At 38.9% G+C, this 12,139-nt stretch overlaps 1 protein-coding gene across 1 annotated transcript in view; it reads right to left on the bottom strand.

Moving 5' to 3' along the window:
• Positions 1 to 12,139, bottom strand: part of CDH8 (cadherin 8) — a 1,195,405-nt gene that overhangs the window by 811,522 nt on the left and 371,744 nt on the right. The window contains exon 8 of the mRNA XM_079908493.1: positions 7,253 to 7,334. The gene's annotated coding sequence lies outside the window, so the exon portion shown is untranslated. The remainder of the gene's footprint in view (positions 1 to 7,252; positions 7,335 to 12,139) is intronic.

Raw genomic sequence — 12,139 nt, 5'->3', positions numbered from 1 at the left:
AGACACCTAACAAGCTACCTAAAAGCTGTTCATTTTCAAAGCAGCACTCACATTTAAACTAACATGAGGCGTGTTGAGAGCTGTAAGATAGGGCTCAAGGAGATAAATCAAGATTTCACCCAATACACATGGCACTTTGCTCTCAAGAGGAGAACTTGATTATTTTTCTCTTCCTTCTTGTCTCTTTTTATTCTGGTCTTCCCTCCACACAGAGCCAGATTTATCTTCTCAAATCAATCTAATCATGGCATCTCATACTTGAAACCCTAGGATGGTTGTCTATGTCCTACAGAATGAAGTGCAAACATTTTAGCCTGGCATTTAAACGCTCTTCAAAATCTGATTCCAAGCTGAGTTTTCAGCTTTATCTCCTAATACTTCCCTCCAGGCACATGATGCTCTCCTTCCAGAATTTCTCATGTGTTCCTCAGCAAAATATGCCAACACATACCTCCTTGGTTTTATACATGCTGTTCCTTCTGAAAAGGAGCAGAATATGTGATCCCAAGATATGCTGCTTGTAGATTGTTCAGAACTGAAGGCAATTAAGGCCCCGCAGACTAGAAAAACTTTTACCTCTCCTTTAACTACTTAAAATAATTTAGATAGGGGCCCTGGCTCAGAGAGAGAGCTACCACCAGAGGTAATTTTTATCTGAATGACCTACCTGCATGACAGGACAAACTTCTAATTACCAAACATCTGCTTTTCTTATTGTCCTGTGAATTGTCCCCTTCCCATTTGAAGCCCCAGGTCCCTATCCCATTCCTTAGTGCATGATGGTATATAAGTCTCAATTGCCCCACTTGCCCTTGGGTTCCATATTTTTATGGGACACCCATATGTACGTAATTAATTTTCCCCTGTTAATCTGTCTTATGTCAATTATTAATCATTTGACCAGCCAAAAGAAGAAGTTTAGAGGAAAAAATTTTCCTCCTCTACACTTCCATCTGGAATCCCCTCTCTTCTCTTCTCTTCTGGTAAATACCTGCTACAGCTTAAGACCTGTTTCAGACGGCACCTCCTCTGAAGAGCCTTCTTGCATATCCACTCGTTTTTTCCCTATTTCAACAAAGATTTTAAATATTTCTATTACCTCCATCACAGTATTTTGTGATGGCCTCTTTACTTATATGTCTCTCTAATGTGCTTTTCATGGGTTACAGAATTTGAGGAAGATACATCAGATACACATTAAGGTTCCATGTTTTTGGTTGCTGTTTGATTGTTTTTAACCTGGATATACAATCTCAATTTCACCTCCTCTGAAGAGCCTTCTTGCATATCCACTCGTTTTTTTCCTATTTCAACAAAGCTTTTAAATATTTCTATTATCTCCATCACAGTATTTTGTGATGGCCCCTTTACTTACATGCCTTTCTAATGTGCTTTTCATGGGTTACAGAATTTGAGGAAGATACATCAGAGACACATTAAGGTTCTATGTTTTTGGTGGCTGTTTGATTGTTTTTAACATGGATATAGAATCGTAATGCAAACAAAGCAGCTACACAGAGCTGGGAATATGCAGCATATCTCATCGTAGCTTTTGGTGCCCCTCACATCACCAAAGGCACCATAAACACTTAGGATTTAGAGAGAGAGAGGCTTAAAATATAAACTCACTTGTATGAACAAACATACTCAACAGTTAACACTTCAAATTAAGGGAATGGATAAGTATACTGAGCTTTCCGGGTGTTTGAAATATATGCACTGCCACATAGGGAAAAGCAGAGAGTTCTGGAAAGGAGTGTTTGAACAGTGCAGAGATTCTTAGCAATGACCTTAAGATGTGAAAGATCTGTTTTGGAATGCCATGTCTCCCACATATTAGCCTTTTGATTTGGGGTGTAAGCTACATAAACTTTCTGTCCTTGCAAAATAGGGATTAAAATAACTGCCTCACTGGGTAGCAGAAGACCTTGTACATAAAATATATCACAAAAAGTCTTATTGTGAACGGAATATTATGCTCTAGAGAACAAGGAACAATATAATAATCTGTGTAACAGTTTCTCACTTCTTGTGAACAGGTATTGAAACTAAAAGAATATTCGTAGTCTAATTCTATTTTTTTTTCTCCTCAGAAGCTTTGCAAAAACAACTCAGTACCATTTCCAGACTGGTTAAGTGGTAACAGGGAGAAATCAATAGAAGCCACTGTTTGACTGAATTTTCACAAAGGTTTGCTTTGTGTTGACCACCAGGGTCTAAACTAGGACACAGAATTTACCTAAAAACAAGACATTTAAAAGCTGAGAGTTGCATTCTTCCTTCAGAAAAGTCATAAAGTAGTCCAGACTATGAAACTGTAGAAGGTCTTCTATCCTTTTTAATTTGAGAACCTTGACACTATTCAACAACTCACTGATAAATTGTCAAAATGGTTAAATTGAACTCTGGATTATTATGGTGGGAGATGAGAAAGTACTTTGTGTGTACAGCTTATTCTGAATGTTTCCAAAATCATACTGTTATTATTATTCTTAGCAGCAGAGTGCTTTTCATAGGAAATCTTACATAGGAACCAAATTTACCTAACAGAGAAAATAAAAGTTTCAGATAAGCGAAACAAAAGTCTCATTCTCACAATTCTCTTGAATTCTCCCATTTACCTCCTCTTGAATCCCACATACAAAGGACATTTACAGTTCACTCTCTGACAAACACGGAATCTCAGAACACAGTTAGGAATCTTCCAGTGTATTGGAAAAAGCATGGATTTCAGAGTCAGAGAGTTTAGAAGTCTAATCATGCCATGATAGCACTTTACCTGAGTATCTTTTTCTTCCAATTTTCTTCTCTATAGAAAGTTGAATAGTGAGATAATTTTTATGGAATTGTTACAATAATTGAATAATCATAACAATGAGAGCCAACATATATTGACTGTTTACTACGTGTCAAAAACTGTTTTAAGTATTTTCCATGCATCATGTGCCTTAATCCTTGCAAAACCTCTGTGAGGAAAATACTTCATCATCGCTTGCTCCCTTTCTATTTGTTTTACCAGACTTTCCTTTACTCGCCATTCTTTAGAGAACATCCCAAGGTAACACAGTGTTTGGTAAATTCAGGGTTCACACCAGGGCAGTCCATCTCCAGATCCCTCACTGTTAGCCATTAGTCTCTATGCTTGTACTGAGTGGTGCCTATACAAAGCCCACCATCTGGGACATTCTTAGTAAGTAGAAATTCTCTCAATATCAATTTTATGCCAAATAAAATATGGCAATTAGTCATAATTGTCATATCATTGTTATTAATGACATAACACCAAAAAGGCACACATTTAAACATCCTAGTTCAATGTCATGTGTCAAAAAACCTTTTGAGTACTGATGAAATTATATGTTGTGTTAACTGCACTCAAGTTCTACATTTTTATTCACTTTTATCAATTTCTCCATTTTGAAAAGAGTCCATTTCTCTTTTTACAGAGATAAAGTCCAAAACAAGAAATCCATAATGATACCTTGTGATAAAATACACTTAATATCTGTCAGTCCTCCATGTATTTAACCTCTCCATAGTCTCAGTATTGAGTTGACTATTAATTTCTGCCCTTTGTACACCCCCTTTCTGTTTTTTTCTCCTGTATCCCCGCCTTCTCCATCTCTAACTCCTTTCCAGGTCATCTCCTCACACACATCCTTTAAATCTTTGCCTTTCACAGAGTTCAACGTGATTCCTCCTTTCAATTTCACCCTCTAAAATTCTTACTCAAACTGGGGTCATCAAATTGTATCCGTACACCTACTGATGACTGTAGCCCAGAGCTCACCTCTGAGTTCTAAAGACAGAGTCAAAATTGACTAGTTCTCCCTGGAATGTGGTGAATGGAACACATTGTGCAGGGTGCATGGTGGCCAAAGTAGCATCATTCAAATGCATGGGGCTGGAGATACTGAAAAAAGGTTAAATGGGAGAGTGCATGTGGGGAGCTATTCTATTTCAGGTTAAGCTGGGGAACTTTTTGTTGTTTTTTTTCCTCTCCTTTCTTTTTCAGTCTCTTCTCTTCTCTAATTCCAATGACTCCACTTGATACTCATTTTCTTACATTACTTCAGACAAGCAGAAACTAGTAATCTATAGACTACCTGCTATTTTTTTCATGTCTAATTCTTCTCCTTCCTTGTGAGGATGAAGGTAGGCAGTGATTCTTTTTTTTTTTTTTTTTTTTTTTGGCGGGCCTCTCACTGTTGTGGCCTCTCCCGTTGCTGAGCACAGGCTCCGGACGCGCAGGCTCAGCGGCCATGGCTCATAGGCCCAGCCGCTCCGCGGCATGTGGGATCCTCCCAGACCGGGGCACGAACCCGTGTCCCCCGCATCGGCAGGCGGACTCTCAACCACTGCGCCACCAGGGAAGTTCAGGCAGTGATTCTTAAAACCACTTCTGCAGGCTTAGAAGCTCAGCACAGTCATGCATTCCTACCTCCTTTTCTGACTTATCATGGTTCACACTACTTACCGCTAAACCTCACCCCAAGCTTCCAGACAACCTAACCTGTCCCTTTAGAAAGAGTGTCTACTTCTCATCATGACCCAAACCGAGTTACTAGAAAGCTTTTCTTTTTCCATTTTTAGGACTCGAGCATTTAAAGACAATATTCAAAGTCATCTACTTTTACGTATGTCCCTTCGTGGACAAAATCTTTCTTGACATGTCTTTCCCTCCAGACCAATGGATCTTTAAGTCCTTCCTCCCACCTGCTTCCTCCCTCCCACCTCCCACCCCAGAACCTACTCATTTCATTGCTGTGACTTCCAGCTGAGTTCAGAACTGGATGTGATGTTTGTTTTCATTTTTATAACCCAAACTAGATGATTCAACACAAAAGCATTTTCCAGAGAGCTCATCACAATCCACCGTAAGTTGGTCCACGGGAAATGGATTTTACCCGAGAGCCATGGCACATCCCTGTATTTAGGAGCTTGTATCATTCACTGTTGTCATCAGAAAGACCACTTACTTCAAAACTGCCAAATCACAGGCTTGCAGGACAATGCTTCAAAGCAGCTGATAGCTCATCTCTGCCATTGGTATTAAGGGTGAAGGTGAGTGGCAGGGATAGGTACAGTTGGAAGAGAAAGGCTTAGAAATCTCTCACAAAAGCTTTGGGGGGTGAATTGTGGGTGGGGGAGACTCATATTCATGACAACCTCGAATGCCAAGAGAAAACCAGCGCATGATCACCAGCGAGAGGAAAAGGTACAAATCACTATGATTTGAATCGTGCTAATCGCAGGTGTCCTTCTGCAAAAGGCATGATCCTAAACTAATTATATTCAAATGACTATTTAACAATACCAGATGGAGTTCTAGTAATTTTTCCAGCCCTTTGAAGGAACATAACCACATAAAAAAACAATATGCTCCTTTCCATGAAGTTACACAGTGATTTGGGTATCATAGGTGCCTCTTAAAGTTATACAGTTAATGAGAAAATTAGCCCTGGCTGCAGTGCCACATGTTCCTTTGTTCCTAATCAATACTGACATTAGTGCTGAATTAACAATGACACATATAATCATATGAGCCTTTGCTCTGATTCCAACCCAGTATGGCTGGACCATAAAGAGACCTCCCTGCGTGATCAGATCAAAGCCCCTATGCAGTGTGCTTTTTTCAGAGCAGGGCAGAGACAAATTAATCATATCTATCTAATTTTAAGTAGCACGGTTGAAAAACCACTGGGGAAAAGTCATGGCAGGGGCATGAAGAAAGCGAGCATCTAAACAGGTTCATGTCACAAAAGAGACAAGGTCTCATGCCTGGCAATATCGTTTGCAGTTTTTGCTTTAGAGTTTTTCTCACAGATATTTAAAATTAAATTAGTGCTTTTCTTTTTTTTTAATAAGAGATATAAAAAGCACTCTTTGGTCATGATGCATAGCACATTAAATACAATTACATCAATATATCGTTCTCTGTTTCTTTATGCAATTTTTTATTTATTTATTTTTCTTTCCAACCTCCTTTGGGAAGCTCTTAGGGAGCAACTTTTGCTAATAATTAATAATGGGAGGTTTCTCCTGAGGAAATCATTTGGAATCGTTATGCTGTTCTAATAAATCGTCATTTCAGAATTCTCGTCAGCAAAATGTGGATTCCAAATGTGCAGTAATTACAGTGTCCCACTGCATCAGGATTGACTCATATGTAAATGTAACTGATTCTGTCTTCAGAAGTCAATATAAAGCAATGCCTATACATTCATGTATAACAGGATTCATGTGCTTGGGAACTTTGAGGAAGAACCTGATATTGAGAGAATAAAAGCGTATCTTTCGACATCTGCATAAATTGGTTTCAAAATTCAATTGCACTTTATTCTCTCATTAGTCTCTGACACAGCTGCTTTAAACACCTAGGCCCTTTCAACAATGTTACATAACTCTCATTCAAATCATATCCATGTTTATCTGCCTGAAATATGTTAGAGCACAACGCCACTGTCATCCAAGGACCTCTTCTATTGTACCATTGCTTAGTAAGAGAATTCCTAACAATCCTTAGAGAAAGAAGGAAGCAGAATAAACAGTACCTAGATCATAGGACGAAGGCCACCTGCAAAAGGCCCAGCAGTTTAATGAATGGTGCAAACAAAATCAAGGACAGCATATCTAAAGTGGACAATCTAATCCAACTGAGGTCAGACTTCAGACTCTCTTTATTGAAAATTTCTCTTTCTTTAGTTAAGAATAGTATCTTTTCCAGACTATACTTCTTTGTAGATTCCCAGGTAATACAAATTGCAAACTTTAAAATTTTGTTTCCAAATGTCATTTCATAGAATCTAAAAGCAGATTACAGTTCCCCTGGGGATGAGTAAGGTGTGCCAGTAGTTGTCAAATCTAGCTGTTCATTAGAAACACCCAGGGAGCTTATTGTGTTTGCTGATTTTGTTTGTTTGTACCAATGCTCAAGCCCCACCCACAGAGATTTTTATTTAATTGGTGGATGGAGCACTGGCATCTGTGTTTTAAAAGCTCCACAAATAATGTTATTTTGCAGACAAGTGCAAAAAACCACTTTTAAGGAAACAGACTCATTTACTTTCTGTTTCCCAGATGTGGCTAAGTGGGACAAAGACTAGGCTGAAGAGGGATGAGTTTCTCACCTCTGAAATAAAATAGCATAGCGCTGAAGTGACCCTCTATCCATGTATCCATCCATCCATCAATCCATCCATCCATCCATCCATCCACGTATTTATTCAGCAAATATTAATTGAATACATACCACGTGCCAAGCAGCGTTCTAGACATGCCTGCTATGGCAGTGAACCAAATAGATCAGCTACAGTCTTCAGAGAGTTCGCCATCTGGTGGGAAAGACGGAAAGTACACTAGTCAGGGAACAAGCCAATGAATCAATCAGTCAAATCGACTTCAAAAAATGGAAAGTGCTGTGAATTAAACACAACAGGTTCATGAACATAGAGAATGTCCTGAATGTGCGACTGCTTTAGAGAAGAGAGCCAGAGAAGGCATCTCAGCAGAACAGCACTTGAGCTGCAAGTTGAATGATGAGCAGGAATCTATCAAGTGGAGGTCTGAGGTAAGTCTTCCAGGCTGGAGGTACAACAAGCACCCTGAGATAAGATCTGGCTTAGCATATTAGAGGAAGAGCTTCAGAGATCGGTGAGGCTCAAGTGGGGTGGCAAAGAGAAACATGATAGAGACGGGATCAAGAAGAAACCAGAGGCACATGAGGCAAAGCCTTTCCAGTTATGGGGAGGAATTTGAATTTTGTTCTAATTTGTAAGAGAAGATGGTTCGGGGTTAATTAAGTAGGGAAGGTCACCAAAATAACTTTGAATAGAGATGGAAGAAAGAGACCATAAGAGGTGACTCCACACTTCTTTATCGATAATAACAAAGAAATGTATGGTTATAATTTTGAGTTTTCTTGTTTTTGTTTTTTCCCCAGCATCATCAGAAAGTCATCTTTTTCTGCCCTGTCTGTTCCCTCTTGCAGCTCTTTGATAGGCAAAAGCATATGAGGGAATACCAAAACTTGCATCAAGGAATCAGCCCCATCTTCTACGTTCCCAGTATAACGGCTTCCAAACAGACTCTGTGTTCCCCACCCCACGTGTTTTGCAATATTTTCCTTCCATATTTTAGGATTAAAAGTAGATATTGTTCCATCCTAGAAACTATCAGGAGATGATTAGGGAGAAGCAGGATGAGAGAAGAGTGTTCATCTCAGGGGAGAATAAGTGGTATTATCGACCCATTCCACCCTCAGACAGCCCTGAGAGGTAGATTTTTTTTTTTTTTTTAATCTTCACTTTACAGACGATTTGACATGTTCGAAGGTGGCTGCAGTATTTGAGCCCAGAGCCTAGATTCTTTGTAGTCCAAAATCAATGCTGTTAACCAGTTGACCATACTTTCACATGCCAGTTGTTTCTACCCACAGTTTGATACATGAAAGTGCCTCCAAGAGAAGGTAGACGAGGCATCCATCTCCTGCATTTCTGCTTCCCTTTGTTCCCACGACAGTAGGAAGCCCCTTAGTTCACAGAGTCATAGAGCAATTTACAACATAGCTACAAGGGATTGTGGGACCTGCCACCTCCCGTTCTACAAACAAGGAAACAGAGTCACGCAGCTTGCTAGAGGCAGAATCAAATCTAGAAGTCAAATCTCCTCACTCTTAATCCAGTGCTCTTTTTAACACACCAGGATGCCCTTGGCTCTCCTGGAAATGATCTTTTCTTCAGCTCAGGCTTGTCTTGACTTAAGGACCATCAGTTTTATGATGGAGACTTTGAAATCTGTTTGTTTCCTGATGCCATTAATAACCATAGATCCTGATCTGCTGAACAGATTAGGATTCCCTACAACCTGCACTGTACAAGAATCTGAGATATTCCACAGCTCCAAAGTATTCCGTGTTTTACCCATATAGAGTCAGGGGAACTATGCTATCTAGTACTTCTTTAAACCACAATATTTATACCAGGCTTTTTCAGAGCCATGCCTCCTTCACGTCATTATCCTCACCTGGAATGTCCCTCTTTCATTTCTTTTTGAGACAGGACTACCAAGCAAGTGCCTTACCCAGGCCTCTGTATTATTGATATCATATTTTGCATGGTCTTGGACAAAGGCAATTAGTTATTGCTATAATATGATCCACCTTTCCCTGCCTGCATAAAAGACAGTCATTCATTCATTCATTTATGAAATCCTATATTTAGGGCCTTTTAGATGCCAAGTACAATGTTTGGAATCTGGACATTAAGAGATATTAAGATACAATCCCTGCCCCCAAGGAGACAAAATAGAAAGATTTCCAGTGGAAAGATTAATAAATTAACAGATAATTACAAAGAATGTGATAATCCTCTAGAAACCTCTTGAGCACAGGTTTGCAGTCAGTTTAAGCCTATAAATATTTAAATCTATATCATGTCAAGGCAATTTACAATGAATTTCTCTTCTGGGTTCAGATGATGTCCTTCTGTGTGACATTATTTTATATGTCACTTGTTTTTGCAAGCTATCTAGTAAATGTTTGTGTTACCCTTGCATTACTTAAGTATTTTTATTTAACATGTCATATATTTATACTTCCTGTCCCAAACTCATCTTTGAGGAGTATTGCCGTGCATGCATGCATGTGTGTGCATTTCCTCTAAAAGCAACTTCTAAAATAAAAATTGTAAGTGCTCAATATTTTTTTAATGTTTTTATTTGAAAGTACATACTATAATTCTTCAAACTGTAAACTTAAAAAAAACTTTCAGTAATGATCTCAACCACTTACAGTTCACAAAATTGATTTCCATCACGCAGTAACTTCAATCTAGCTGGTATTAATAGCCACAGATTTTATTTCCTCTCTTTAAAAAGTGTATCTACAGTACACGATAAATCCATTAGTTAAACTGCATTATCTTAGGATCCTCCCTCTATTATATCTCATCACCAGCTTAAAATGTAATCCCCAACCCCTTGCCAAAAGTGTCAATCACAGGGCTTCCCTGGTGGCGCAGTGATTGAGAGTCCGCCTGCCAATGCAGGGGACATGGGTTCGTGCCCCGGTCCGGGAGGATCCCACATGCCGTGGAGCGGCTGGGCCTGTGGGCCATGGCCGCTGGGCCTGCGCGTCCGGAGCCTGTGCTCTGCAATGGGAGAGGCCACAACAGTGAGAGGCCCAAGTACCGCAAAAAAAAAAAAAAAAAAAAAAAAAGTGTCAATCACAATTTAGCAACCAAACCCCAGTTTGAATATAGGGATAACAATAACTTTGTTGGAAAAGTCTTGCATGCAAAAGCAATGTTGCAAGAGAAAAAAAAAAAATCTGCTTTCTTTTGCTTATTCTGAAAAACTTAAAAACCCTTGATCTTGAATCCTCCCCTTTCCCATGCCAAGCTCTTCGGATCTTTTGTTTTATTTGCCATACTTGTATGCCATGAATGTTTGAAGTGATAGTTCACATGGGTCTACCAAGATAACCTTCCATAATTACTTTAGAAATAACCTATAGTCCCACTCGTTGAGAATATAGTATCTGTCCTTTATCCCCTGATCATGAAATCTATCTCCTCCCTCCGGACGGTTGAGGCTCTTTGTGGAAATATCAAGGAACAGAGAGATCCAATGAGGGTTTACGCTTCCACGGTTAATAGTGACTCTAGCCCTATGTTAATTCATCAAGACCATGACTGTTACTGACATTATTCAGTGATACTAATACAGAGGACATACAAGATAGCATATTCATACATTCTCTTGCCACAAAAAGGTCATTCCAAAAGAAAAACAACAGACAGGTACTCTGTGCCCAAGAAGTTCTCAAAATCATGGACTAAGTACATCCCTTTTTAACCAAAACCTTGACAGAGTATGTCTTTTGCTGAATTAATGTAATATTTTCAAGCCTTCTTTGCACCACTCACTATGTCATTGATACATTAACTGCTCGTGGACTATTTTCACTACTTTCACCACACATACACACACACACACACAAACTTCAGCCTCATTAACATTCTCAATTATTACTTTATTAATGAAAGATCAACATGAGCTCCTTCAACAATGCAGACTGAAGTGGGGGCAGGGCAAAAACAAGAACTCTTCGCTTACCTGAAGATAATTTACCTAGCTGATTACCTTATGATAAGAACAAATTTTTAACTGTATTCTACAAACTCCTTCAGTATATAAGTCTGGTTTATGTACCCAGTTTACTTTCAGGCCACTACCAAAATGACCTTTTCTTGCACTGTGCCCTCTACTCACCTTAAACAGCTTGTTGTACAGGAAGAACTGTGCTTCTACCTTGTTCCCTCCACCTAAGAGGACTTTCCTCTTTCTCCTTTAGATTAATCCCTTCTCTTCCATCAGATATCAGCTTAGATATTGCTTCAACCAAATCGCTCTCTGTAACATCTCTAGGTGTTAAATGTCCCTGGTCTGAGGACCCAGAGCCTTGAGCACTTACTCTGCTGTAGTCCTTATTAACTAAATGTAATTGTCTTTCTCGCTTACTGGACTGTGAACTTTTGGAGATAAGAACTATGTCTTATTCATGTCCATAATCTCTGGTATTCAATTCTACTGGCCAATTTTAGATGCTGAAGGAGCAAAAAAAATCTAAAATCAAGATCTATGATTTGCCCAAACAGCTACAGATACAGAAAAGTTCATCAATTGCTATTAAGAAACGCATTCAGGATTTTACCTAGGAGCTAATTAGTCCTATTTGATAAACATCTAAAAAAATTTCTGAATTTTCAATAAGCAGGACATTAAAAGAAGGGGAAAAGACTTTTAAAAGCAGAAACAATGGACTCAGCAACAAGACACCAGGCAACATGGACATAAAGAAGGAGGCAGAACAAAACCAATCCTAAATAAATAAATAAAGAAGCAAACAATGACAAGACCCGCCCCCCCCCAAAAAAAAAATCACAAGAAAACTCAAAGAGGCCATCATATTTGCAGTTAAACAACACTTGGAAAAAACTGACAATTGTGCCTCAGTAGATTCTCAGCCCATGAACTTACTAAAGAATAGTGTAACAAATAATTGTCATAATTTGACAAAAATATAAACATAATATCTTTATTAATGGTATTTATTTTTATCAGTGGAAGGAAAATTCTG

This window comes from Stenella coeruleoalba (assembly GCF_951394435.1).
Source record: "Stenella coeruleoalba genome assembly, chromosome: 20".
Taxonomy (NCBI): Eukaryota; Metazoa; Chordata; class Mammalia; order Artiodactyla; family Delphinidae; genus Stenella; species Stenella coeruleoalba.
Note: the sequence above shows the minus strand (reverse complement) of the source record. Positions and strands in the feature narration are given on the sequence as shown.